This window comes from Dipodomys ordii, unplaced genomic scaffold (genome assembly GCF_000151885.1).
Source record: "Dipodomys ordii isolate 6190 unplaced genomic scaffold, Dord_2.0 Scaffold47, whole genome shotgun sequence".
Taxonomy (NCBI): Eukaryota; Metazoa; Chordata; class Mammalia; order Rodentia; family Heteromyidae; genus Dipodomys; species Dipodomys ordii.
This window is the reverse complement of record NW_012267263.1, coordinates 7,401,064-7,407,900: the sequence shown is the minus strand read 5'-3', so window position 1 is coordinate 7,407,900 and position 6,837 is coordinate 7,401,064. Positions and strand designations below refer to the sequence as shown.

General features: G+C 38.4%; 1 protein-coding gene across 1 annotated transcript in view; it reads right to left on the bottom strand.

Annotated features, from left to right (window-relative positions):
• The window catches only part of Il1r1 (interleukin 1 receptor, type I), an 84,209-nt gene extending 77,873 nt beyond the window's left edge, over positions 1-6,336 (bottom strand). The window contains exon 1 of the mRNA XM_013019824.1: positions 6,253-6,336. The gene's annotated coding sequence lies outside the window, so the exon portion shown is untranslated. The remainder of the gene's footprint in view (positions 1-6,252) is intronic.
• Positions 6,337-6,837: the final 501 nt, after the last annotated feature.

The window sequence follows — 6,837 nt, the reverse complement described above, 5'->3', positions numbered from 1 at the left end:
CTTCACTTAATATAATTTTTTCCAAGCCTTTCCATTTCCTAACAAATGGGGCAATGTCATTCTTTCTGATGGAGGCATAAAATTCCATTGTGTATATATACCACATTTTCTTGATCCATTCATCTACTGAGGGGCATCTGGAATAGAGACCCAGAAACACAACAAATCAAAGAAAGGTTGATATTATTCTTTAAACAACACAATATCATAGCTATTCATATTGCATTTACTCTGTGCAAAATATTATATATCACTTGATAGGAAATGTACTTATTACTTTACTCCTATAACTGTAACCCCTCTGCATAGTATCTTTACAATAAAAAAATTGAAAACATTATAAGTCATATAGAGTTGATTTAAAATGTATAGAGGAAATTCATAGATTCTACACAAATAACACACCTTTTTAATTGTGCTGCTATTGGGGCATGAATTTAGGGCCTCCTATTCTGGCTCAGCTTCTTCACTAAAGGCTGCCTTTACCACTTGAGACACACCTCTACTTATGGCTTTTTTATTTTATTTATTTGTTTGTTTTTGCTGGTTAATTGGAGGAGACTTACAGATACTTCTTGTGCTGGCTTTGAACCATGATCCTCAAATTTCAGCCTCCTGGGTGGGTGTGGGCCACAGGTACATGGATATTTTCTTCATTTTTTAAATGTTTTTTATTATGAAAATACTGTACAGAGGGGTTACAGTTACATGAGCAAGGTAATGAGTACACTTCTTATCAAGCATTATTGCCTCCTCCTTTGTTTTTCCCCTACCATCTCTTCCCTCCCACCTCCACAACTACACTTCCCCCCAAACCCACCCTCCACCCCTGCCTAACCTATAAAGTTTGTTTTTCAACACCATCTTTTCTTCTCCTCCCCATCACCAGCACACATCTTAGGGCTTAGCACAGACTCTCTATGTGATAATTAATGAGAATATATTTTGTAAATGAGTGTTACTTCTGGGAGAAGTAAAATGTATCTTTGTAGAATAACTCCAGAGCCATATTTAGGCAGAGCTTGTATCATAGGCAAGAAATATTATGTCCTGGGTGCCAGCCTTCACACAGTGTCATCTCTGTCAAGATATCTTAGGGCAAACATAGCAAAGTCCCATGTTATCTCCTTGGGAGCAGTTACAGTCCATAGAGTAAACATATTTAGACTCTGATTACATCCTCCCAGACTGTGACTGAAATCTGTCTAAAATTCATAGTAAAATCCAAACTCATACCTGGCCCCAAAGGCCCTCCAACCTTTGCCACCATCCCCAGCTTACCTCAAACTTCCCTCCCACCTCCTTCACTAGCTTGATTCATACCAAATATGGCTATTGCTGAGTCTGAGAACCAAGAGGTCTATGTCTCACATACATATGTGCACACACATACATACATATGCAACATGTCACATACAGCACAGCATACACACATGTTTATCATTCTACATGTGTACACATGCATATACAGGTTTATACACCCATGCACATGAATGTCATCATGCATGCATATGAATGTCATCATACATGCATACACACTGTGCACACATATGTATACACAGAGAAACAAATGAACATTTTCCAAGTTTAGAATTAGAAGACAGTACCAAGATTTCAGCTTGTAGGTTTTCATATACAATATATTTTAGGGAGGCAAAGTATACATAGGACTTATTTCTGGGTGCTGGTGGCTCATGCCTGTAATCCTAGCTAAAGGAGGCTGAGATCTTATCTCCAATTAAACAAGAGAAAGTCAAAAGTGGAGCTGTGGCTCAAAGTGGTACAGCACTAGCTTTGAGCAAAATAAAGTTCAGAGACAGCACTCAGGCCCTGAGTTTGAGACCCACAACAGACAAAAAAAAATTTTAACAGGTTGAATGTCACTAATCAGAAATGTTGAAGGGATATAGACTAAAAAGCATATACATAAACTGCATTGTTAAATGGCAAAAAAAAAACCCTCAAACATATTCTATAAAATTAAGAAGAGTAAGAGAATGGGGAGTTTGGGAAGTGTAGGTGAGAATGTTGAAAGGGGTGACATTGATCAACATGTACTATATTTATAAACTGTTTTGTTGAATGGCAACTCTTTTGTATAATTAAAGATAATAACAATATTTTTTAAAATAAGGAAAATATGAAATCCAAAATTCTATGAACTATGAACCTTTTTTGCCAGCCCTGGGACTGGGAACTGTCTCTGAGCTTCTTTTGCTCAAGACTAACACTGTACCACTTGAACCACAATATCACTTCTGGTTTTGTCTGCTTATGTGGTACTGAGGAATTGAACCCAGGGCTTCATGCATGCTAGGCAATCACTCTGCCACTAAGCCACCTTCCCAACCCAAATCTGAACCTTTTTGAGAGAGAACTTTTTGCTGTATTTTCCATAAGAGATCATGACAGGAACAGCTATGGGTGAGGGTTGGCGTCCGAGACACAATATCTCTTTCCTATGGTATAAGCTATGTCTTCATGAATAAAAGTTTCAAATTCTGGAGCAGGTTAGATTTGGGGTTCTCTGAGGCAGGGTGTTCAGCTAGTATAAACTAAGCAAATATTCACAATCCAAAAAGTGTCAAATCTGAAATACTTTTGGTCTGAAGCAATTTGGATAAGGTATATTCAACTTTTTAAACAGCAAAAAATAATAACATCATTTTGCATTTTTTACCTTTTCTATTCAAGAAAAGTCCCTCATATGACAAGTGCAGTTTGCAGCACTGATGGGAGACGTCTTCTTTCCATTTAGTTTATTTTACTTTTGTGCAGGTACTGGGCCTTGAACACACGTTTTGGGAAAGCTGTCTCATTCAAGCCGGGCACTTTACCACTTGAGCTACAACTTGGCTTTTAGCATTTTGGTGATAAGAATTACTCCCATGTGCGTGCCCAAATTACTCCTATTTGTGGCTTCAAATTTTCCATCCTCAGGTTTCAACCTCCAGAATAGCAAGGATTACAGGCATGAGCCACCAGCACCTGGCTCTTTTTTTTTTTTTTTTGAGAAAGTCTCATTGTGATACTTATGCTGACCTTGAACTCTCCTTTTGTCTTGGCTTTCTGAATACCTGTGATACAAGTGTGAGCCATTGTGCCAGTTTCTAAATCTTATAACTAAAAAAGAAGATAGAAACATAAAGATGAGGGTTTTTTTCCATGTGACTCCTCAGTGGAGAGTCAGAGTTAAAGTATCTGATTCACTCCATTATGGCACACTTATTGAGAAACCTCAAAGAAGGTCACAGACTTCAGAAATGAGGTTGGCACAAGTTATGGTAAAAGGTGAGTAACAGCTTTGATGATAACCAAAAAAAGATTTTAAAAATATTGAACCTAAAAGAACAGAATAGGAAGTCAGAAGATTTCACGAAGTGTTTCCTTAAAAATAAATTAAAATTAAAAAATACTAATTGCCAATTATTCAGGCTAGTACAAAAATTGTAATGATATAATACAATGTTGGTGAGAATGTTAGAAAATAGTATTCATACCGTGCTGGTAGATATGTAAATTAATAGAAAGATTACAATGAATGAAAGAGAGAAAGAAAGAAACGGAAAATAAAAGGAGGGAAAAGAGAAGAGAGAAAATGCTTAAAATCAAAATTGTACCAGATTTTGGAGTTTTTGCTTGCTTGTTTGCATGCTGGAATATCTGCATAAACTTTATAAATTAAACATAACCCAAATGTCTAAAGTGCAGTTTGGAGCACTTTGACCTTCAGTTTTTCAGATTAAAGATGTTCAACTCTATTGTTTACCTTGCAGTTATGATTTTATTTTTTGACGCCAGTATGAAGGCTTGAACTTAGGGCCTGGACACTGTCCCTTAGCTTTTTTGCTCAAGGATGACCCTCTATCACATGAGCCACAACTCCACTTCTGGCTTTTTGGTGGGAGACAAGAGTCTTCCTGCCCAGGCTAGCTTCAATCTGTGAACTTTAGATCTCAGCCTCCTTCGTAGCTAGGATTATTGGCATGAGTCACTAGTGTTTTGCTATTTTTCATCTTTTAAAACCATCTGAATGTATTCATTTGGTTTTATTTTTGACAATGAGCACATGGTCTAGATTTTTTTAAGACATTCTAAAAACACATGTTCAACATTCCTTAAACACAGCTACGAAGATTTTCTTCCAACTAATGGACTCTGGGGCTTGTAGGTTTTACAGAATGGTTATCATCAAGGAAGTAAATAGCTATAAATGCTTGTGAAGATGTCTGGGTCGGGGGCGGGGCAGGTGGAGAGGGGAGAAAACATCAGATACTGCTGGTAGGGATGTAAACTAGTGCAACTACCATGGCTATGTCTGGAGGTTTCTCAGAAAACCAAAAATACACCTATCTTATGATCTAACTCTACAATCCCTGGGTACACCTAAAATTATCTAGGTCAACATAATGGAGAGACCTGCATATCTATGTTTACAGCAGCATTAATCACAAGAGACTTGCTATGGAATCAGCCATGTGCCCACCAACTGATGAATGGATGCAGAAAATGTCACATATACGCACTCGCGCACACACACACACACACACACACTTGAGTACTATTATTCCATAATGAAGAATAAGTTTATGCGATTTGTAGTGCAATGTCTAGAGCTGGGGATCATCATGTTAAATGAAATAAGCCAGAAAGACAAATATCATATGTTTTTCTTCATGTGTGGAATATCGATTAAAAGAAAAAGCAGATATGAAAGCAGAAGGGGGACTATTTGAATAGAGGAAGGACTAGTGGCAGAAGGTAGAAAGACAAGAGATAGTAACAGGAGAGTAAATATGATCAAAGTATATGGTATACATGTATGAAATGTCATAATGAAACACATTATGTTGTACAATTTATATATGCTAATAGAAAAGATTGACAACTGTACATTACATTGAGAAAAAAACCTGTCAGAATCTTTTAAAACTCATCATCCTATTAGGAAGATCAAGTTCATCTCAGGAAATATTCCTGGATCTTTCTGGACAATTCTCATCTTCTTTCTTTTCCCTAACAGACCAACACATTTATATGCTGAACATAAATCCTTGGCAGCTGGCACATACTACATGTTCTCCAGCTCCTTCCTAAGTCAATGTTGTGGCTCACTACCTCCACTGGTCTCTGGCTATACATGGTAAAGAATCCTTACCACCCAGTGATTCGCACACTCACAAGCATAGTGCAGAAGTAGCATTTATGTAAGATTGAATTGAATGGAATGGCAAACTTCATGCTGTTCTCCTGTTTATCCTCTTTTTATTTCCTTCCCCCGGATTTTCTGACACTATCTCATTGTTTTATTCTTTTCTGCAACAATACTACTAACCAAAAAAAAAAAAAAACCACAATACTACTAACAAAGAACTATGGAGGCCAATGTGTCCAGTAAAAAACATGGGGCATTCTTTGTAATCCCCACAGAGGAGGCACAGTCTTCCTCATAGCGCTCACAGCAGTAGCTCTAACATCAGTTAAAGTCTCCAACAATAAAATAAGCTCCTGCCTTTAAGGAAGACTTGTCAGCACAATGTAGTATGACTTTAAATGCAATCCACGAATGCTGTACCTTCAGTAAAGCTTTGTGTGAGACTATGCCCTGCTGCTTTAAGGAAAGAGATGTTTTGATTCTAACATCCACAACAGAATTATGAAAGGACTTTTAGTTACTTTGTTTTCTTTTTTTATGCTGGACCTAGGGCTTGAACTCAGAGCCTGGGTACTGTCCCTGAGCTATTGTGCTCAAGGATAGCACTCTACCATTTTGAGCCAGAGCTCTACTTCCGGCTAATTGGAGAGAAAAACCTCAGGTACTTTCTTGTCCAGGCTGGCTTTGAACCTCAATCCTCAGATCTTAACCCTCTGAGTAGCTAGGATTTACAGGCATGAAGAACCACCCATACCTAGCAAAAGGACCTTATTTTAATGTCCTTTGCTTTATAGCCCTCACCACTCCAAAAGTCAACATAACTATGACACACAGTTATAAAATTTAACTTATATATATATATATATAATTGGTCTTCCATAGAATAAAATATGGTAATCACAGATGACCTCACAGTGTGGCTCAGACACACATCTTAAGGTTAAATGTAACTCCAAGAAATACTTAGTCTTGTTTGAACGAACAGCATTATTTGTTATCAGTTTCTTTTCACCCCTCATCCAAGTACAAGTAAACACATCCCTAAAAGGAGGGAAAAATGCAGAAACAAAAAACCTGATGTACCGTTAGCCTCTCACCATTTCTGTTCCTCGTCATTGGGGTGTTTGGAAATGGCTGGCCTCATAGGACATGGAAAGTCTCCAGATAATCCAGCAGCGATTTTCTGCCCAAGTGAAGCCTGTTGACTCAATGCTGGTTATTAAAAACAAAAGCTCTCCATGCCTCACGAGAATGAGAGTTCACATCTTCTCAGACATCCTAGAGAAAGTGGACTCCTGGTGATGCCTGTGTCAGAGCCTCTTGGGTCTAATGACACATCTGGAGAACTATGAACAGGAAACTCAGAGCTGGGCGGACAGCCAGAATCAGTCATCCCTTACGAAACTCCAGTACCCTTGTTGCACAAAAGCCTCCCCCATTTCATGAAGCTGCCTCTTGATCGTATGACCTTGCCCTCAACCTAACCTTTTGGCTGACCTCTGTCCAGCCTGTAATAGTGCTCCTGTCACCAGGCTCCTGCCCAGTCAGTTATGTCTCTGTTATCACCCAATCTGTCCCAGAGCAATCTTTATTCAGATCAGCCCCCTGGAGGCTGGTCACAGGACCCTTTATTCAATTCTGTTCATATTCCTCGCCTCAGCTCTCTGCTTGATGGTGCCTAC